Source organism: Ambystoma mexicanum, chromosome 6q (assembly GCF_040938575.1).
Source record: "Ambystoma mexicanum isolate Mex_15411 chromosome 6q, UKY_AmexF1_1, whole genome shotgun sequence".
Taxonomy (NCBI): Eukaryota; Metazoa; Chordata; class Amphibia; order Caudata; family Ambystomatidae; genus Ambystoma; species Ambystoma mexicanum.
In genome coordinates this window covers 1340860018-1340882839 of record NC_090937.1, presented here as the reverse complement: position 1 = coordinate 1340882839, position 22822 = coordinate 1340860018, and positions in this window count along the sequence as shown.

Here is a 22822-nt window from a genome sequence, read left to right as displayed (position 1 = left end):
TCCATTTTCACTCTGTGGGCAGCCCAGTGACAGGTTTCAGCAGTGTGGCCTCCTGTTCCACCACTGACACAGGCAAAGTAGATTGGCAGCCATCTTTTCTGGTCTCAAAGTGCAATTTTCATAGGTTTAGCGCGCATAGGGCTTTTGTGGCCATTTTGCTGGTTCTGGTGCCACCAGCACACAGTGATGTCGCGGGACAGAGACTAGTGGGTGAGTACATCCCACAAGCACCCCCTCACGATTTGGCTTTTGACCACCCGTCAAAGGGAAGTCACGAGATTGGGATGATCAGTTTCTTTTCTTTCTGGTCCAAATGGCAAATTTCATCTGCTTCCCCCATCAGTGGTGAATCGACCGATTCTCCTCACCGATTCCTGATGAGAGTATGGAGCGATACCCCGAGCCCCTTGGATCTTTCCTTCCTGTCCCTGGGTGGTCCTCCTTGGTTTTAGTCTCTATGGTTTCCAATTCTCGGATGACAAAGCAAAGCATGTTTGTCGACATTTCCCCACCACTATTCATGTAGTGGGGCAGATACATACATTTTGACATATAAGGACATTTTTTTCTATTGGCAATTTATTATTCATTAAGACAGATGGAATAGTTTTAGAGTTGGAAATCTAGGGAGCTGGAGTGAACCCCTCTGGGGTTCCAGAAAAATCCTCTAGTTGCTGCAGAGTGTGCCTAGGATGGCAACACTTCAGTTGGTTGATATGAACCCACTTATCTTCCCCCTCTGCCAAACTGCCTTTGGGGATCCGGATTTTGTAGGCGACTGGTGAGATTTTTTCTACAATTTCAAAAGGGCCCCTCCAGCTAGGCAAAAATGTGCGCTGTTTGGCATGGTTCCTTTCGAAATGTATAAGTAGACCCGGTCTCCTACATGGTATTCTTTTCTAGTAGTCTTTAAGTCATAGTGTGTCTTCATGCTATCTACAGATCTTTCTAGATTTCGCTGAGCATAGGCAAAAGCATGTTGTTGTCTCAGATTTTCAACATACTCATGAGTTGCGGAGGCATTGATCAATGTCTGCTCTTGGGTTCTGTAGAGCAGATGCTGGGGAAGCACCATCCTGCGTCCAGTCATCAGCTCAAACGGTGACATTTTTGTTGCAGATGAAGGGGTAGATCTGATGGCCATCAGGACAAGAGGTAGTCCCATTTTGGCCCAGAATCTGCCACAAACTTTTTTAATATGCTCACAATTGTCTTGTTGTATCTCTCCACTGCACCACTAGAGGCTGGCTGTTGGGCAATGTGTAATTTCCTTTTGACTCCAAGTATCTCCCACATCTTTGTGATTACCTCGCTAGTGAAGTGGCTACCTCGGTCTGACTCGATCCTGTGGGGTAGTCCAAAATGCGAGAATATGTGATTGATCATCAGGTCAGCTGCTGTTTCTGCCTTTCAATTTGGGGCCTGGAGACATTCCACCCATTTAGTAAACAAGCATGTCACGGTCAACATGTACTTGTTCCCCCTAGAGGAGCGAATCACGGGCCCGATAAAATCGACTTGGCAATCTGACCAAGGTAGTGTCATCCCCCTCTTTTGGAGAGGCGCACGGTGTGTGAGGGATGTTGGCTGAAATTGTGCACACACAAGATACCCCTTTAAGTATTGGTTGAGGTCCTGCCCCATGTGTGGCCAGTATGAAACCTCTCTTAAGATTTCAAATGTTGTATGAAACCCCCTTTGACCAGCTGTGGCTGCATCATGGGTTTGACTTATCATCAGGCTTTGGAATGTGGTAGGGACCACCCACTGATCCTGGCCAGCTAGGGATCTCCTTACCAACAAACCGTCTTGGATTCAGAACATTTTTAGACATTTCATCAACACTCTGAGGTCCTCTTTCCCTATGTAATCGGTATCCGTCAGGGGAAAGTTCTCAGGGTCCTCAATGTGTTGATAAAACTTACCAATTATTGGATCCCCTTTTTGAGCCGTAATCAAATCAGCATCTGGGGTCTCCTTACTCCATTGTACAGTTGAGAGTTCATAGTGAGCATTTGTCTGGGACCTAGTGATAGCAGTGACCTGGATTTCCCCCAACAAGGACTCGATCTCAAGTAGAGCCCCTTGGATGGCTCTGGTTTTGGCCAGCAGATCAGCTAGGTCATTTCCAGGTTTGTCTGGTCCCTCTACTTTAGAATGACCCTTGATTTTTTCCCAGTAAATGGTCATCCCATTCTAGGTGACCAGATCATCAATATTCTGAATTAATTTCCCATGTTTTAATGGTTTATTGTTAGCACATAGCATGCCTCTGGTTTTCCAGTTAACCAGGTCCTCCACAAACCCGTTCCGTACATAATCCGAATCAGTGATTATGACCAGTTTGTGGAGTTGGTGTTGGCCAGCAGTGAGGATGGCTTGATGCACAGCCATCAACTCTGCCACTTGACTACTTCGGGGACCAATCTTGTACCCAGCAGAGGGTTCTGGGGCAATGTTCACCCATGCATTCCCTAAGCTAGCCACACGTTCTTTTTCCCCATTGTTGTCAACATGGTAGGAGCATCCATCCACATAGACAGTGGGCATTCCCTCACACTGGTCTTCTTCAAAGTCTTTGTGCGGGGAATTAAGGTAGGCCTCCGTGTTGTGCTTGATTTGAAGACTTTTGTCCTCGAGACAGTTTTCTCTGGCACAATCATGCAAGTCAGCCAGACCTTGCTCAAGGGGACTCTTCTTGTTTTGGCCATATCTGACCTCCACAGGAAAGCCTTGCATTGACAGAATCCAGGAAGTAATTCGGGAATTACTCACATTTCCGGCCCGGATTCTGTCACTTTGGAGACATTGCAGAGGCGGTGTGGAGTCTCCATTATGATGTGTTCCCCCTGGATAAACGGGCGGTAATTCTTCAATGCCCACACCGTTGCCATGAGTGCCTTCTCACAATCGTTGAATTTTTCCTCCACAGAGAATAAAGATTTACTCGCATAGGAGATTACTTTATTGACAATGTCATGCTTTTTATATGATAATGCAATCAAGCACGTATTTGAGAACCCTGGCTCCAAAAAGAGCTCCTTGTTTTTGACAGGGTAAACTAGGCAAGGCGCTTGTGAGAGGCTTCTTTTGAGTTGTCTTACTGCCTCGGCTTGTTCTGGACCCCACTCCCACTTGACCCCCCCTTCAAAAGATGGATTTGGTGTCTTGTGATCTCTGCATAATCCTCAATGAAATTTCTGCTGTAATTAGTTAGTCCAAGGAGGCTCCTTAGTTCCTGCAGATTTGCTTCTACTTTCTTTTCCTGGGGACAGAGACCCTAGGAGTAATCTCATGCCCCAAGAAATTGACACGGGTTCTACACCACTGTGCCTTTTGAAAGGAAAGTTTTACTCCAGCAGCCCTCAAGTGGGTCAGAACATAGCGGATCTCCGCTATGTGTTCCTCCACAGTTGAGCTTTTGACTAAAACATCATCTACATAGGCCAGGTTACCCCTCTCACCCAGGTCGGGCATGGCCTTATATAGAAAAATGTTAAATTCATTGCCGGAGTTGATGTATCCGAAGGGAGTCCGGGTCCATGTGTACTGCTGCCCCCTGAAGGGGAAAGCCAGCTTGTATTGGTCCTCCCTACTGACAGGTACAGTCGAGTACCCATTGGTCAGGTTAATGGCAGTGAATACCTGTGACCTCTGGATCTGGGCCAGCCCTTGGTCTATTTATGGAAGAGGCCATCGGGAAGTATGGACCCATTTGTTGAGCTCCCTTAGGTCAGCGCAGAGTCTCCACTGGCCGTTTGGCTTCAAAATCCCCAGCACCAGATTATTGAAGGTGCTTTGGACTGGACAGATTATCCCACGGGACTCAAGGTTCTTAATTATTTCAGTAAGGGACTCCATTGATGCGAGAGGCAAGTGATATTGCTTCACAAACACTGGAGTCATGCCAGAGTCCGTGGGAATTGTTGTTGTGTGTATGTCGGTGCGACCATAGTCATATGAGTCCACCGCAAAGAGATCCTGAAAATCTAAGAAAACTTTTTGCTTCTGCTCCCGAGTCTCACAGGCATCAGCTAGGTTGACTCTCTCTTCAACCATCTGCCTGAAGCCTGGAAAGACTTCCGATTTTGCTATCTCAGCGGCCTCCTCCAGCTGGGTGGAGAAGTCCCTAGTCAAAGTGCTGATTTGGACTGGTGGCTTCAGGTGGGGAAGGGAGTCCTCGCGTACTTGGAAAATCACTTCATTCCTCCTGAAGTCACAAGTCACATCATGCCTACCATAAGGGCAGGAAGTGTACACCAGGAAGTTCCCCCATGCCAGGTGAAGATCCTGTCTGGTGTTGTGTCATCACTATCACTGTCAAAACAGTTCTTGGGGCTTGGTCCTAGCAGTTCATTGCATAAAACTATGGAAAAATGTCGGTCATCAACCGCCATTCCAATAATGGTACCTGCGGCTAGAGTGATACTCTTTAAGTCGTTGTTATCCACCTCTATTGGAATAGTGTCATGTTGTGTGTTGACTAGTGGCGTCGGGTTTACCCCCAACCCTTGCTGTTGGAAATAAGCAGTACGATGAATATAGGCATCAGGGTTTTTCAATTTCTATCCTATTTTAACTTTCACTTCCAGTGAGAATTGTCGGGTCCTTCCTGGGATGGTGACTCCCTCTCCAATCTGAAGTTCAACTGCATAAGGCAGCAGCTGAGCTGACCTAAATGCATTCTCTGGGTCATCAAAGCCCATGGGATTACCCACTACTCGAGACCAAGCTTTGAAGTTTATTAGATCCAGACTAATGGCAAAGCGATTGAGAATGTTACTGACTAAGTAAAAGGCGGCAGTTGCGTCTCACACAACCCAACAATTATGGACTATGCTCTTGTTGCCTATGGAGATTTTGAGCATACACCTGCTTGGCAGGAAATGTTTGGAATTGGGTGTTTCCAGATCCATTTCCCATTTGTCTATCAGTTTAAATGTGGGAATGGCTGGATCTTTTGGGAGTTTGCGGAACATGGCTTCGCTGATGAAGCTCTTACCATTGTTCACACACACTCGGGCGAGAACAGAGTCCTTCCCTTCATTTAACTGAATAGGGATGAACAACCGCTCTCCAATGTTCTGAATATCAGCCAGGCTTTGAGCTGATTTCTCGTCTTTCTAGACTATAGGAGTGGGAATTTCTGATTGTGAATTCGTAAAGAATTTCAGAGTGTTTCCTTCCAGTGTGGAATGCCATCTTAGACTGGAAGGAAGGTTGATTTTCAGAAATAGAGAGGACCCCCATCACCAGTTTATTGTCCTACTGCTATTACTGTCACGTCTGGGATTTGGTTATTCTGGAAGTGAAATTCTACTTGGTCAGATTTTTGTTCAACCATGTGGCAGTTGCCGTTTAAGCTAACATGGTTGACACTCTGTTTCAACTTTATTGGCCGGCTAGTCTGGGTCCAGGGGATCTTGTTTACACAATCTATTAGGGGTGACAACCTACGCAGGATGTCATTCCGTAGTAAACAAGGGGTGCCCTCTGGAGTTACAACTATGGCCGGGTGCTTCACCTTGTGTTTCCCAATTTTAATATCCAAACCCGCAGTCCCCTCAACGGGAATTTCCTTCCTGTCAAAGTTCTCAAGTTGTCCAAGAAGAAGGTTGAGAGGAATTTGGTATTTCTCCCCAAATTCAGTTTATCAAAGGCCCTTTTTGACAGAAGGGTTGCTTGGGATCCAGTGTCCACCAGTGCCAAAATTGTACGCTGCCCCTGTATTTGGACCGGGGCATAGAATCTTCCCTCCTTCTCCTCAAGGGGGCACAGATAATGTACATGTTTGGACAACTGGTGGGTTAGTTTCTTGGTTTTGGACACTGATAGAGAGGTGATTTGGGCAGGATTCTGTTTGGCGAATCTGAAAAGAAAAGGTGACAGCTAGATATGGGAGAAGTTTCGGGCTCCCCTGGTTCTGGGCTGCACCCCCCCCTTTTTGGAGGCAGTCACCAGGATGGGTTTGAACCAGGGGATTTTCATGCTGATGATTCTGGGGTTGGATGATGGGCGGTGCTAACTCAGTCCCCACATCTACCCAGTCTGGATTTGGATCCTTTGGGACCCATTTTTCTTTGGGAGGAGTTCCCCCATCTCTGAAGGAGAATATCCTTTTCCCAGGATCCTCTGAGGACCCCTCTCCTTCAAATTGTACCTCCTCCTCAAAATGGGTCTTTTTGGGCTCTTTATTTCTCCTACCCCCCTCTGCTCCTAGGGTGGCAGACTTTCAGGGGCAGGAGATTTTGGTTCCGGTTCTTGGGTTTCCACAGGATTTTTACAAGTGGGGAAGGAAGCTTCCTCCAAGGCTTTACACCACCCTTCCCCTTGTGCCTCCTCCCTGGGAACCGGTGGGTTATCATGATTCTTCCCCCCTCATTGCTCTGGAGCACCAGGTCCTGGGCTTGTGGCATTCTGTGCCGCCATGCTCATCTGAGGGTACTGTTGAGCCCTCAGCATGGAACCCAGATCCTGTGCCATGTTTTGGACTTGGCGCTCTAGTTGTGACACCCGCTCAGGCTGATACGGGGTTCTCATGTCTCCCCTGGGCTGATCCTGGGAAGGGTAGCTATCCCTTCTCCCAAAATACCCTGGGTTATTGAAGTTTGGGTACCCCTCCACCCTTGGCCTCCCTTCTACCGGATTGGGTTGTCTGGGTGTAGGAAAGTGGGGAAAGAAGGATGGATTGTTTTGGGGTTGAAAGTTTTGCGGGTACCTCGGGAAGAAATTCTGTCCAGAATTTGGGGGATTACTACCCTCCTGGGGGAAGTGAGGAGGGAAGTTCCCTGGGTTAGCTGCTGTTTGGTTGGAACCCCCCCTTGGGCTGGAGGAGTCCACACATAACGCAGGATGGGTCTATTCCCCTTGTAGCGGGGGCTGATGTAGTCAGGGGAGTTAGGGGTCCCATTTGTGGGATTACCTCCCTGGCTTCCTGTTTGTGAGTTTCCCGAGGGCCTTCTTGGCTTGGGGTTGCTTTGATTCTGTGCAGGCAGGTTTTTAGGCTCCCCCATCTCTAAATCCAAAATGGGGGCAACCTTCACCTCCACCACTTTAGCAGCAGCAGGGGTGTTGGTTGGTTTGGGGCTTTTTGGATTATTTTTGTTTTCCACTGGCTTCTGCACCTCATAAATGCGTGTGGCTTGTTCAATGACCCAGTCTAGTGATCTTTTTCGTGAAAGTCTCTCACTAGCTGGGTCATGATGTACTTGGGGAGAGCGTGGATGAAAGTATTGACAAACTCTTTGCTGTCAGTGCGCACCCTTCTGGTGGTCTGAGCAAAGGCACTCTTCAATTCTTGAACAAACTCTTGTGGGGCCTGATCTTCCCCACATTGCAAGTTGTAGGCTGCCTTGCGAGCCTCCTGGGATTCCTGTGCAGAGACAAATGTTTCAAGATGTCTGCCCTATAGGTGGACCATCTAAAATGATTCTGGTCCTCCAGCCCCGCAAAGAAGCTGGAGCACTCAGGAGAGAAGGTCCATTTCACATATTGAATACAGCTTTGGCTGTCCTTCAAATGGAAAGTTTCCATCATCTGCTGAAAGAGTTCTAGGTGCTCCCAAACTGAATATTGTGCGTTCTTATGATAGGGCGTGATGACGCTCCTTATCGCTTTGATTTGTTTTAGAGGATCCTTGAGCAAGGCCCTTTTTACCTCGTTGGCCTTTTTGGTTTGGGTAACCCTGGTCCACTCCTCCTCTGATTCAGAGACACTGTTACCAGAGGTCCCTGTCTGGTCTTCTAGGCTCTCCCGGACTCTGCGAGCCTGAGAATGGCTGGCAGAATGTGGGAGCCTAGTTTCTTGTGTCCTGGGGCACTCAGAGGAGTCTTCTGATTCCTCCTTGCTCCCAGGATTTGATGAGTACCCCCCACTCTGGCCTAGCTGGACAGAGGTTTTCAGGATGCCCTTAGTGGGCATACTCTCATGGAGTTCCCCACTAAATATTACAGCACTTGTGAACCCATACCCAGATGCCCACCCATCCATTCCTGGGAGGTGCTGATCTATGAGCCCGATATTCCTCATTGGATTTAAGTCTGCCATCCCTGTGGCCTTTGGCTCATGTGCGCCAGTGGACATGGGGTTGGCAGAGTCCAGGGATTGGAAGAGATGAAGGGCTCTGGTACTAGGGTTCCTGAGGTTATGCTCAGGTGTTTCCCTTTCCCAGCAGACCTCATCTCTCTCAGCCCCTGCTCCCTGTTGCCATGCAAGAACCTGAGCTTTCTGTTCCGTTCTGTGCCTTGCTAGTTTCTATCAGTTGTTCTTGCATATCTACCTGTCTGTAGAGCCTGTTGTTTTTCTCACAGAGAGCCTCATTGTCTCTCTCTGCTTCCTGTGTCATTTTAGAGTACTGCAACAATTTTTGCTGCAGGAGGGTTACCTCCTGCATCCTATCCATACTGGCCTGGTCCTTCCTTGCTAGAGCATCTTCCACCCTCCTGGTGTGCTCTAACAGTTTTTCCTGGTCTTTTTGGAGGTCACCCAGTCCCTGAAGGGCCAGGTGATTTCCTTCTATCTTCTCTTTTAAATAACTGACCTCCTGGCCTCAGGTGTCCCTTTCCTGAATAAGAGCATGCCTCTGTGCAGCCAGGTTGTCCCTCTTTCAGTGGAGCACACCAGCTTTCTGGCGCTCCTCATTAAATTCTGCCTGGGTGTCCAGGACTTTCAGGATTAATTTATTACTCTCTTCTTTTTCTTGGTCTAGACGGCTTTGCAGGGTGACTACCTGCTCCGCGCACGCCCTGTTAAAATTTATTTGCTGTTCCAGCTTTTTCTGACTCTGTAGTAGAGAGTCCAAACTTTCTTGGCACTCCTTCTGCAGGGCCAGAACTTTGGTATCCTGCTCTACCTTCTCCTGCTGCAGGATACCCATATCATCTTTTATTTTGGTCAGGTACTACCTGATTTCATTTTCTGATTCATGGCTCCTCTGCAGCCTTTGCTCTGCAGAGTCCAGATCAGTTTGGGCTTTTTCTAATGCTTGCAGTTGCTTGTTTGCCAGATCTTGGCCTTCGGCATATTTGTCCTGTATTGCTCCAATATGAAGGTACAGATATGCCGCTATTTTGGCAATCTTACTTTGTTCTTCCTTTACCTTAGGGTCCATATACAGTTCACTCAGTGCCACATGTAATGGACCCTGATCTTGCCATATGTCTAATCCTGTTGCAGTGGTCTGCTCTTTAATTCACTGCAATCACACATTCTGATCCTGTTCTGTCCATTCACCCCTAACAAATAGTGTGTGCAGTAGGTGTTCTTTAGCCATATTGATTTCTACCAAGGTCGCCATTCTGGAAATATTAATTTCCTTTCTGAATTACAGGAGTTTATTTTATTTTTGCGAAACAGACTAATTACTTAGAGTGTTCTTATTGAGGGGTGCTTTTCACAGTGTAACACAGTGTGGTAGCCCAACAGGGTTTATGTACCCCATTAGTTAGCATGCTGTATTAAGTTGTCACAAGTGATATGTCTAATTCAGAAATCCCGGCGCACGAGCACCCAATCTTGTAAGTGATTTCAACCCGGCACTCCACCAAAGTCAATGGCTAGCATGGGATGCACAACTGAAACCCTTAATTATTTATTTATGTCTATAAATTCTTTTATTTCTGAATGATGTACCCTTATATCACGTCCCTCTCTTTAAATCACCCCCGGTCATACTCAACCAGGAAGCAGGCTGTTTTGCAAATTTTAAATATTTATTTTATGTATTTCGCAATATATATATATATCACACTATTTTAATGGTTATACAATGATCACCAATGGGATGATGTCACAATACGTCTCTTTAATCACACAGAGTAATGATAAGAAAATAATGCAGCATAGAAATAATACTTCCTGCGGGTTCAATCAAAATGCAATGTGATTACTCTTTCCCCCTGCACACTACTCAATCCCCCCAATATGCAATATAAAGAGATGGAATGGGGAGAAAACAGGTTTCAGCAATACAGAATTCAACAAAATAGTATCAATTCCAATTTTCCCCCCAGGTAACACAGAGAGAGAAACAGGAATTATGGCAAACTTGTCAAAAATGGTTATGAATTTGGCTTTGCATGAATGGTGAAAACAATGAAAATGGATTTAATTCACTAAAATGGTTTCAATACTAGTGGGAGCCGCTTGGTATGGTATCAGACAAACACTAGCAATGATTATTGAGTAACTAGCAAGTTCAAAACTTAATTTGCGGTCGGATGCAATAAACAGCTATTTCACAAGTGATAGATTTGAGCCAAATGAAAAATTTGCGGCAAACTTGTTGGCAACCATGGAGCTATTTACTCCATGGAATACCGGCATGGTGAATGGAGTAATTACCGGTCCATTCCAAGGTTGGATGGACCGGTAATTCCCCATTCACCATAGCCCTTCCCCATCCCCATTTCTGCCCCCATAGGGCTCAACAGGAATGGGGAAGGAGGTAATTACGGCACCGTAAATTACGGTGCCGTAATTTACTCCAAGGTCACTTTGCGGGTCCCGTAATTTACTCCTGCTAAAAGCAGGAGGTAAAGAGGGACCCGCAAAGGGAACTCGGAATACGGAGGTAAGGGATTACCGCCATCGGTGCCCTTACAGGCGCCGGTAATCCCTTACCTCCAACCTCGGAATGATCCCCGATGTGTTTTATGATCCAGGGAAAACATCCCCTTTGTCTTTGCACATGAAATCTCTTTTTCATATAATGCATATTTACAATTTTACAAACTTGATAGCAATAGCATATCTATATCACACATTATGTGGAGCAAATATTCATCCAAGCCCCGTCACGGTGAGAGCTTGGGTCTAGATTTGGCAATTTTTTGCACTTTTGGTCTGGTACCCAATTTTACACATATGTGCTCATGATATCTGGGCATAATCATATGAAGTTTCATGTTTCTGGCATCAATACAATTGCTACAAAACCACAATTTCTGCAGTCATGTCCCTGAACATAGCACAGAGTTCTGAGTACTTTTAAAACGTACCCAGAAATTTCACATTAACAATACGGTAATTTTACAATTTTTTACAAATTCGCACAGTCCTTTGTCAGTCCTTTTCAAAAATATACTTTTCTGTGCTTTAAGAATAAACAAAACTGTCTGTTCCCACCCCCAAAGTTTCTGGTGGCTCAAGATCAATCCCCGCCTCTTTCCTCTGGCAGGGGCTTCTGTTGACACTTACATCTGCCTATATTTTCAATCAGGAAGTCCTTTGTCTCTCCCAGAAGCAGCAGCTCAAATCCCCTCCCCTCTTCATCAACACCTGAATGTGAGTTCCTGGCCCAGAGAGCAGAGGGGAGGTGCCTTTTGTTGGGGCAAGCTGTGAAATTTGTTTTGTAGTTCTTTGGCTTGCATCAGGTTACTTTAAACTCAATTTGTTAAGTTTTTCTTTGATGAAATTAAACTTACATTTTCAAAACAGGCAAAGAGAACTCTAATTCCAGTCTTTTAAAACATAGAGATTAAATAGTTGCATCCTATATTACTTTTGATGACAAGTCACTTAATTCCAACCATTTGATTTTAACTGCACAAGTTTAAGCTTCCATTGCAATTAAATGACAGCTGTCATACAGGCGGCCGGTGATACTCTGCCCATATTTTACAGATTTTACAGACAAGCACACATTTTTTAATGTGGATATTCTTATGATGGATTCTGCTTTTCCTGACATTGTGTGCTCATGTGTTTCCTTAAATAAGGTAACGGGTAACACCCAGCAAGGATGTTGGATATTTTCTGATGTTTTGAACCATTATTTTGTAATTTCAGCAACCAAGGAAAAAAGGATTTCAGAGCATTTCTAGGTTTCCTTGCAATAAAGCACTGCCTTTCATGTAGTTTCCATTTTCACTCTTTGGGAAGCCCAGTGACAGGTTTCAGCAGTGTGGTCACCTGTTCCACCACCGTCACAGGCAAAGTAGATTGGCAGCAATCTTTTCGGGCCTCAAAGAGCAATTTTCATAGGTTTAGCGCGCATAGGGCTTTTTGTGGCCATTTTGCTGGTTCTGGTGCCACCAGCACACAATGATGTCGCAGTGCAGAGACTAGTGGGTCAGTACATCCCACAAGCTCCAATGTCATGTATGAAGTAGTTGAACACAGATGACACCTGTAAACACCCTTGTTTGAGACCACATGCTGTACTGATTGGAGCTGAGAGAACACCGTCAAGTGAGAGACAAACACGCACAGATGTGTCAGAGTTTAAAGCCTGAATAATTTCATACAGAGTTACAGGGCACTGATCTCTTATCAGTTTCTCCAATAACATAGTGCATGAGATTGCATTCAGGCACAGAATATTGACATGGGTGCCCATGCCTGACACAAAACCAGTCTGGCTCGGATCATGCAGATCTATTTCAAGTGTCCATGCATTGAAGTCTCGGAGAACTAATTTTGTAAAGATTTTACCTGGGGCATCTAATAATGCGATAGGCTGATAATTTTGGGGTAACGTGCGATCCCCATTCTTAAAGATGGGGACGATCACAGAGGTTTTCCAAGACAACGGCACTACTCCTGTTTTTATAATCAGTTGGAAAATGTTATCTAAAATTAAAGACCATTCAGATATATTAGTTTTAAATATAATATTGGTAAATCCATCAGGACCAGCGGCCCTAGATGAACTAGCATGTTGAATCAAGTCTTCAGTAATAGTTGGGGAAAAGTTCAGCGACCACTTTGTTGTTGTTGTCTCCACACTGTGATGCTGTTCAAAGCTCAGATCGACAAATATGTTGTAATAATGCTCAATCCACTTGTCCTCATTGGCCACAATTAATCAGTGCATCGGCCTGTGTGTGAAAGGGTTGATTATTGAGTAATAGCCACATCTGGGCCGAGTTTTTGTCTTTCATCGCCCTTCCCATTTGTTCGCTATCATGTTGATACATAAGATGTTTTTTAGACTTGTAGTGACATTTAGCATTGTTCAATTCTTGCTGGCAAGTCTCAGAACCAGCCGCTAGCAGGCACCTTCTTTTTTCCGATAGGCAGCTTTTTGTATCTGAATATTGGAATCAAATTCATGCCTATGTTTTATCCAACTCTTTGACAATGTTGAGATTGTGTTGTTATGGGGCCATAATAGATCAGTGTTATGGACCGGAGTGATAGATCTGGCATTTCACTCAATGGTGTGTCTGAAAGTTCACACTTTGTCATCCGCCCATCTCAATCTCTTCTTTGCAGCATTGATTGCCAAAGAGTGATTTGCAGTAAGCCCTCCCTGTTGATGGCAGTCTCTTTTGCTCAATAGAGAAAGCAACTTGTGATCACTGTGTGGCAATGGGCCTCATTACAACCTTGGTGCTAAGTGCACCAACTTTACCACCATGGTGTAAACTCTGTTTACACCATGGTGGATGGCGGATTTACCGCCCCATTCCAAGGTGAGTGGGGCGGTAAATCCCCATTTCCCATTTTCCCTTCCCCATTCCCATTTTTGCCCCGTAGGGCATAATGGGAGTGGGGAAGGCGCTAATTACGCCGCCGTAAATTATGGCGGCGTAATTAGCACCATGGCAGGTTAGCGCCATGGATTTTAACGCCTGCTAAAAGCAGGCGTTAAAATCAGAATCAGGCGTTAAGGGTTAACGGTGGCGTTAACCCTTAACGCCTGAGTTGTAATGAGGCCCATTGTGAGGATCTCCAATCTCCGGACCTTTTGGAAATATCTTTGGTCCACATATATATAGTCAACAGTACTTGTGTTTGTGTTACAAAACCATGTGGTCTGAGCAGGGACCACAAACTGCCCCATTCACCATAATAAACTGTTTTTCTGTCATGAATGTAATCCATGTTCGAGCTTCTTTCGTATCGTGCTTAATATTTAAGCAATCTATATTAGCATCACCCAGAATAATAGTATGTGTGATGCCCCTTGTAATATTAACTAGATGTAATATGCGACATAGGCCAGCATAAAAGGCCTCATCTGTTAATGCTGCCGGATTGCTATAGAGATTAACTAGGGCTAGATTATCAGAGCCACAACTGATTTTTATCAGCAGAATATGAGCACTTTCAACCCCCCACTCTGAGATGGATAAACCCAATTTTAGGTTTACCGCTGCCAGTATTCCTGATGACGGCCTCCCTCCAGTCAATAGAGCTGGTGCCAAGATGATATCATATCCATCCCAGGCCGGAGAAGTGGTTAACCATGTTTCTTGCAGGGCAATTATATGAAATACATGAGGAAGGTTTGCAATTGAAGTCTGTAAATGTGAGTGCCCTTTTGAGTTCCAACTCTCAATTTGAAGGGCTCCAGGTGACATTAACGATGATGGTTACTTTCCCATCATAGATGGTAACCTGGCATCCCTTTGTTCACAAGAATGTGTACTTTGATAGATATTTGGTTTGGGAGTTGTGGTTCAATCTTCGTGAGTTATTCGGGCATGATCTTCTGCTAACAGAAAGCCCATATTAAACATGGCCATCTTTGCTTGCCATATGATGTTGGCCACCACGCCTGAAGGTATTCATAATCTAATTATGGATTGAGAAGTCTCTGCAATGAATTCACTGTTCAATGTCCTGCGATGTCACCTCACGTAGGGTACTCACATCACCAAAGATGTTAAGCACATTCCTTCTATTTAAAACGTAGGAGGGAACATTATCCTCTCTGCATTTCAAAATGAATGAGTGGGCATTCCCACCTCTTTGGAGAGCTGGTTTGTGAGGCAAAAAAGAGGCTGACGCGAAGTTATGACTAGGTCCACATGGGGTCCGCACCCACGGCATGTACTAATTGCTCGCGGTGCCAGGTTTAACAGTGTCAGAGGATTGTGGCGTTGGAACAGATTGGAAAGGAGCATTTACTGCTTGATGGTTACTGCCGCTAATAGAGGGTTGTAGCGGGCACACTAAACCTAAGATGTACGCTCAGATAAATAGGCTTCAATCATTAGCTTTATTGAATCAACCGTTTCTATTGATTCCTGGATGTTCATGTGTAGGTTTGAAAGTAACAGATGTTTTTCTTGGGCATTTGAGGGTTGAAGTCAATTTCGATGTTTCCACTTGTTTGAGAGAGTCCACCAACTGATTCAGCGGTGAATAGACCAATGGCAGCGACTGTGTAATATTTTATTCGTCTCACATAATGGTGTCACACAAGGTTGGCTTACGTCAGCAGTGGTGTCGCTGATTGGTATAGTAGTCACTACGTTATGTTTGGTGGGCAACGGAACTGAACCCCCAATTGCTTCGAAGAACACATTAAGGGTATTCTTCGGGCCTTTAAAGCCAGGCATGTTTTAAATTACTTTGATTGTTTTTTTTTTTTATGTACTAAATGACCCGCAAGACGTGGGGTAGGCAAGGCCACCAACAATATGGTACTCTCTTCACCAGTAGTACTTGGCACTACAAAGAGATCGATAAAGGATCTCAACATCAATAATCTCTGTCATGCTAGCTCCAGTTGCAGGAAGAATAATGTCGGCAAAAGCAGGCAGAGCAGACGCTTGCTGTGTTCGAGGTGACTTAATGAGCAATGCAAGAGTATTGGATGATGAAATACTCTTGTCACTATGAGACACTAATCTGGTCAACAATTTGCTAGTACCCGAACATTTCAAAATGTATCCAGCAAGCAATTCACGATTAACATTACTGTCTCAAGCTATTTCTTTCAAGAGAACAGCTTGTTTTTCGATCCTGTGATCCAGTGTTTCAAATAGTTTTGTAAGGGTTAGTACTGATGTGTTAGTGGCTGTTAGAGCTAGCTCCAAGGTCTTGATATGATATTGGTGCTTAAGAAGCGGACGCCTTAGGGATTCCTTTGTTAGCACGAGGCGTGGGGTCTGCAAAAGAAGGCAAGGAAGCGCAAGAGAGTGGGAGCGTAGATGTCAACCTTTCTACCAAATCCTTAAATGAAGTGAGGCTATCCTGCATGGAGATAGGGGACTCACACTGCCTAGCGTATATGGAAATGTCAGCACTGTCTTTGTTTTTAATAGGAAATGTAATGGGTGACAACAATGGCAAGGCACATTTTTGATGGAAAGCTTCATTACATTTGACAGAATCAAGAATGGTCTGGTCTGAAAGATGATGCTGATTGGTGGGTACCATTGCCTGAATAGGGAGTAGTTGTATTATTACACATTCGAGATAAGGCTAGCTCTGCACCCTCACAAGAAGGCACTGAAGTTCGACACACACCCGTAGCCCCTGGGAGTCTACCAGAGTTGGTGTGTGTAAGACAGCAAGCCCTAAAAGTTGTTATGTTAATAACAGTATGTGAGGAGAGGACCACACTGGGTCGGTAGCCAAGCCGTCCGGCATATTGGATTTTAAAGTATACATGGAAAATACCATAAAAGATGAGTAAACAGAGAACTAATGCACACAATCAAACCTGAAGTGGTTATTCTCAAGCACTCTCTGGCACTCTCCAGCAGTCAAAATCTAAGTACTTGGGCAGCTCACTGTACCGTACATGAGCAAGTACTCGTAAGTACCGCTTCACTCATGTGTGCGTGCGCTGTGCGCGTGCGTGCAAAATATATAGTCACTGCTTCGGGAGCCAATCCCCAGTAATCCAATCCAGGACAATTGAAGCTGTCAATCAAAGTTCACTTGTAGATGCGGAACAGAGCTCCACAAAAACACAGCACAACTCGTAGCGGCTAAGCGATACTTACAAGATGAATTAAGACTTGGCATCTTCTGTGTTCTTCCTTGCAGCTTAACATGAGAGGATTCATTCTCCACACACTTTTCCTCTTCAGCGTAGATAGCTGACCTCACTTCTCAGTTCTAAAGAGTTCCAACAACCTGCTAATCTACTGTGACACAGCCTTTCATTTTTTCATCATTATTCTTTGGCTTACTTATTTTATGATGCCAATGTCCAGTTTCTATACAATGGTGGCTCCATCTACATTCTATTGACTACTTGTAGCTAGCCTATACGATGACTTGATCTATCTTGCGTTTCAGCGTATGTACATTCTTCATACTTCTTATTTCCGTTGCATGTTTTACTGTATAATCTTCTTCTTTTACATTTTTACGGTTCACTTGATTCTTTACTTCGTCATTTCTCTTCTAGGATTCATACATTGCATTCATTCAGTATTTCAGGACTTTGTGCACACTTTATATTGTTCTCATTTGTCCATTTTCTTAGCTCTTTCACATATTCCTTCAGGCACCTCTTGCAGGCTGTCATCAACTTAAGGGTACATTAGATATGGTTGTCGCAATGGATAGCGTCTTCCAAATACTCGCTGCAGTATTGGTACAATAACTGTTGTTAGACAGGGCACAATCTCATATCTTCAATACAGGGGATGTAGGGGGTAGGATCTCCTGCGGATGTGTACATCTGCTCCTCTACATACTTACTTTTTCACAAGATGCCTCATTTTTCCCTCCTACTCCTGGATGTTTAAAATTGCATTAAGGGAACCCCTCTGCAAGTATGTGCTATCATTGGGTATTCCTTGTATGCATTTAACATGTATTATGAAATTAAGCTGTCAGAGGAAAGCCAAGAGAGGCATGAAACCGCTCTCAGAAATGCTTCTAGAGCAAATATTGGAAATTGGTCTCAAAGAGTAAGCTTTTGCCACTGAGGTTCCATTTGATATTTTCTTGGGTTATAATAATAATAATAAGGTATTTGTTATATTATGAAATAAATGTTTTGTGAATTCTTCCATCTGAAATATATTTGTTCTTTATATTCCTATTTTGTTGATGCTTTGTATTTAGCATATATGGCTTGCAGGTTGGAATGAATTGAAGGAACGATAGCTATACTTTCATTATGTTGCATCATTCTCCAGAAACAAAATGAAAAAACAAGCTTTAGGATCATTTAATCGGGCAACAACTAGTTTGGAGGACTTTTCCAGCCATGCCAAACCAGGCGCAGACAATTTTCATTTATTGAATAAAGTCCTTTTATGAACCTGGGACCCTTAATTTAACAGTATTGATTCCTGCTGCCTCCTTCCACCCTCAGGACAAGATGCACACAGGGTTGCACAGAAAGTCTATTTATGAACAAAACAGAAATAATAGAATCAATTTAAAAATAAACACATTATGCATTCATGAAATTCCAACATCAATGGTCAAATTGACATTAATATAAAAGTGAGCCTTGAAAGCACACACATCAGTGCTGGAGCCAGGTGGGGAAAGGTCGGGCGTTGAGCGCACACACACAGCCATACACACACTGGCTGTCTGTCTGGCCTGCCTCAGTCAGTCCCAGCCTGCCAGCCTGCCTGTCTGGGATGATGAATGATACCATCCGTTTTGCAAAACTGACGGTATCATCCAGGCAGTCTCTCTAGAGTTTGGGTGGTAGGAGGTTCCTGACGGCGCAGCACTGGCGACAGCCTGGGTGAGGGTCAGTCGGACTTGACAGGCGCTGAATGAAAATCGCACATCTTGCGAATGAACATGACACACTGGATTTTTGATTTTCCCAATGAATCGCCGGGCCATCCAAGACTATCTAGAGCCACGACACACATGGGCAGGTACCACCAGTCAGCCATGGAGTCGCCTGCCAGGCACAATTCCTATGCTGTATCAACCCCCCCACGCCCCGAACCAATCTGTGCATGCCATGCCTGTGCGCACGCATATTTCAGCCTCAGCTTGAGTCAACTAACTGTCACAGAAAGCCTGAGTGAGAGCCACGCTACACTGTGGCCTGTCCTGACCCCTCCACGCCAGCCATCCACAAAGTGTGAGCAGGAGCAGGTCCTACCTGCCCATAACAAGCAACGCCTTTACTGCAGCCTGCCCTGGAACCTGACCTGCCTGCCCAGTGCCCTGCCCTGATGTACTATCTGTGCCACTCAGTCACAGTCGGCGCGTGTGATCACCGTTGGTGTCTCCCCGCCTACTGCCTTGCCCAGGCCAGAGTCCCTGTATCGTCTCGGCTCCAGTTGTGTCTGTGAGGTGAGTTGAGCTGCTGGGCCCCACGACTAACTATTGCGCACACAAAGATACATGTAGTGGTCATGAAGAAAGTCGAGGCACAACTTGAAGGCAGATTACAGTAGCAGCAATATTTTCTTCATTAAAAACATCTACTTGTCCAAACGCCTTTACTTCTTCCCCATATAAAAAGCATCTGAATTACAGATTTTCACACCACGCGTCATACTTAGGAGGAGGTGGGGTGCTGTGCAGTGCAGTAGGGTGCTTGCTCACCCATAGACTCACGAGAGGACCATTCCTAGAGGCAGGGAAGTCAGTAGGTGCTGAGTCTGTGTGGTCAGCCCTCTCCTGCAAATGCCTACTGAAAACATGCCTAACCCTGGTCGTCGCAGACTTCCTTTTGCTAAATGGCTCTGACTACCTCTTGCAGAAACAACTCAAAGTGTCCAGCCCTCTGGTGCAGCCTTTGGCTCTCCTGCACAGTCTTCTAGATGGGGACTGTCTCTAGATGATAGGTCTTTCACTGGCTGCCCTCTCCTATGGGGGACTCTGTTTATCTCGTGGATCCTGCTATCTATGGCACTCTAACACTTTCTACCATGCTCTGGTTGTCATCTCACGTCATATCTGGAAGTCTTGCATTTTTTATCTGCCCCGCACAGGTACTAGCAGTCTCTATCTTAACTGCGATTTCTATGTCAGTCGCTTACAGTCTTGTGGGGTCAAACTAGTCTCTGTTTGTCACCTGCTGAGCACAAGGACGTCATTTAGGGGTCGCTAGAGGTCACAACTGTGACCTCTGAGGTCCACCTTGTACTCCTGTGGTCTCCCTTGCTACCCCTAAAAAATTAAAAAATATTTGTTTTTGTAATGCAATCTCTTGGGCTGTGGCCAGCACCATGCGGCTCTTTACTTCTGGAGTGCTGGCTTTCTTTTTCAGGCCTCTTAAAAAAAAAGAACAGGGGTGCCACAAGTCTAACACTTTTAGCACTGACCCTAAATAAGAAAGAATAGGAATACCAAATAATGTGTCATTCTGGAATTCTATACTATAATTGCTAAACTCATTAAAGGTGTATTTCAGGCACACTTCAGGGGGTGAGTCACTGATTTAGTCTGTTCTTAAACACCTCAACTCAGCCTTTCATCCTTCTGAGGTCGATGAATGAGTACCAACCCAGGTTGGTTGATATTGGGTGTATGTTTATTCTATATAAAGCGCTTAAGCGTAAGTGCTATCATTATCATTATCATTTGGTCATGGAGGTCTGCTTGCATTCACATTAATTTGGTAATATGGGCCTATACACACTGATCTTAATGATACATATGGCGATCCATTCTTGTATGAAATGTACATCACATTATAGTGATATCGTAACCATATTTTTCGTAGTGTACTTAGGAACAATGCTATGTGATGCCACTTCTTGTTTTGTCAAGGGGTGAAAGGTTGTGTTCCATTGCTTCCTGCGATATCACTTCAGGGTGGGGTCTGACAACTTGAGGGTACATTAGATATGGTTGTCGCAATGGATAGCGTCTTCCAAATACTCGCTGCAGTATTGGTACAATAACTGGTGTTAGACAGGGATGTAGGGTATGTTGTGAAGATTTGGGGCCTAGCGGTATTTTCTTACCACCAAAAATAAAGTAATTCAGCAATAATCACTCCTTGCATTCAGATTGGGTTTGGTATTATTGTCATGTCTCGCTGGCGCCTCCCTTTGGCGGCACTGGAGATTGCAGACTATCTCTTTGTTTACCTCTCCCAGCATGGCTCCTGTTACTATGGGTAGCGGTGCAGTGTTTCCGTGTTCAGTCAGACGTCCTCTGACATCACCACGCTGTTCCAGGGATTCCGGATATGGTGCAGCGGAACCACACCTCAGCGCGTCGCTTCTCCCCCCCAGACGCTCTGCAAGTTCGCAGCTAGGGTGCATGTTACCTACATCCTCGCCTTTAACTTACTCTCTCTCTCTCTACCTACCTACAGACTTGTGTCCTTATCCAGCCTCCCACTTCCGACATCCGAGACTCTTCGTTAGTCACTCCCTTCCAACACGCTGGGTACTGCTCTTTTTCACTTCTGCCTGATTTTTCCGAATGACTATCCTTCAGCTCATACCCTGTTTGTTTAATTAGAAAACAGAAGCAGTCAGAGTCCCGTGAATAGAATCCTTCCTGCGTTGAAGAGTGGCATACCGAGGACGACTGGATCTATCCTGCTACATCTTCGTTCCGGCAGGGTTTTCTCCCCCAGGAGGGTTTCCCTGGGATCCCTCACATAACCCCTTTTTCCCTTTCTAGGAGAGGGGAGGTGTCAGGGTCCTTAGGGAGCTCCCCAAGTGCCTTGTTGATTGCTGCACCATCAGGTTAGTGATTGAAATTCTTACAGCAAACGACGCCCAAAGAAAAATAAATCTCATTATGACAACGCTGCAAGCAGCGTTAGACCAGGTGCAGCAATTAACAACCGCTGTACAAGGTTTGTCCCATGAGGTACAAGCCTTGAAACACGAAAACGCTTACCTGAAACAGCAAATTTCAGTGAAGCCACCCACAAGTTCTGAGATCCCTCCGGGCCCATTACCAGGTGGGAAATATGATGGGAATCCTCAATCTCTAAGGGAATTTCTGGACGCCTGCACAGTGCAATTCGCATTTAAAACATCTTTTTTCCCCTCAGATAGAGACAGAGTGGGATACATGATTTCGAATCTAACGGGACCCACACTAGCCTGGGCCACACCCATTGTCACATCTAATAACGCCATTCTTGATTCAGTGCCCGCTTTCACAGCCAGCCTGAAGGCTATGTTCTCAAGAAAGGAGTACCATGTCTCCACTCAAGAGAAACTGCTAGATATCAAGCAAGGATCTTTAGGCATTCTAGAATTCATCACTCGGTTCAAACAACTGGCGTCCGGCACCTCATGGGCTGATGACGCTCTGATAACATTGTTTAGAAGGGGGCTCCATGATGAGTTAAAAGACGAACTCACACGGGTTTCTAGGCCCAATACACTTGCGGAATTGATCTCCCTCACCATGCAGTTGGACTATCGGCTACAGGAACAGCAAGCTGAAAAGAAAAGAGGGAGAACTCACCGCTGTGAGCCAGACATTGATCCAGTCCCCAAAACCACTACTCCAGATGAACCCATGCAAGTGGGAATCACACGGGGACCTCTTACTCCAGAGGAACGTGCTTGCAGGAAAAGTCAAGGGCTATGTATGTGCTGCGGCTCTTCCTCTCATACTGTACAAGAATGCCCTATCGCTCCTCTTAGACGGCAATCCCGTTCGGGAAATGCCAGACCCCAGCCGCAAAGGGAACAACGGTCGGGGCAACAGGTGCTAGTTCCCACTCTCCAACCCTGATTCCTCCATCATTAGCCATGGTAGTTTTACGGGTCTCTCTTTCCTTACCTGATAGAACCGTAGGAACGGTACCCGCCTTGATAGATTGCGGTGCAGCGGGACTGTTGATAGACGATTTATGGGCTAAATCACAGAATTTACCTCGATCTCCCAAAGCCTTCCCTATACCTGTGGAAGGGGTGGATGGTACGCCTCTGGTTTCAGGACCCATTCGGGAACAAAAGTTCGCTTTAAAAATGTCCATCGGTTCCCACAGAGAAGAGATCATATTTGACATTATTAAGGCCGCCCACTATCCCGTCATTTTGGGGTTGCCCTGGTTAAAACTACACAACCCCTTCATAAACTGGTCAGCTGGTTCAATCTTCTTGGGGTCAGAACACTTTGTTCAACACTGTCTTGCAGACAGCTCTGTAGGATTCTTCACTCCTCCTTCGCCTCCTGACAGATCGGTTCTCGGAGCTTCCGCCTCATCGAAAAGACGATTGTT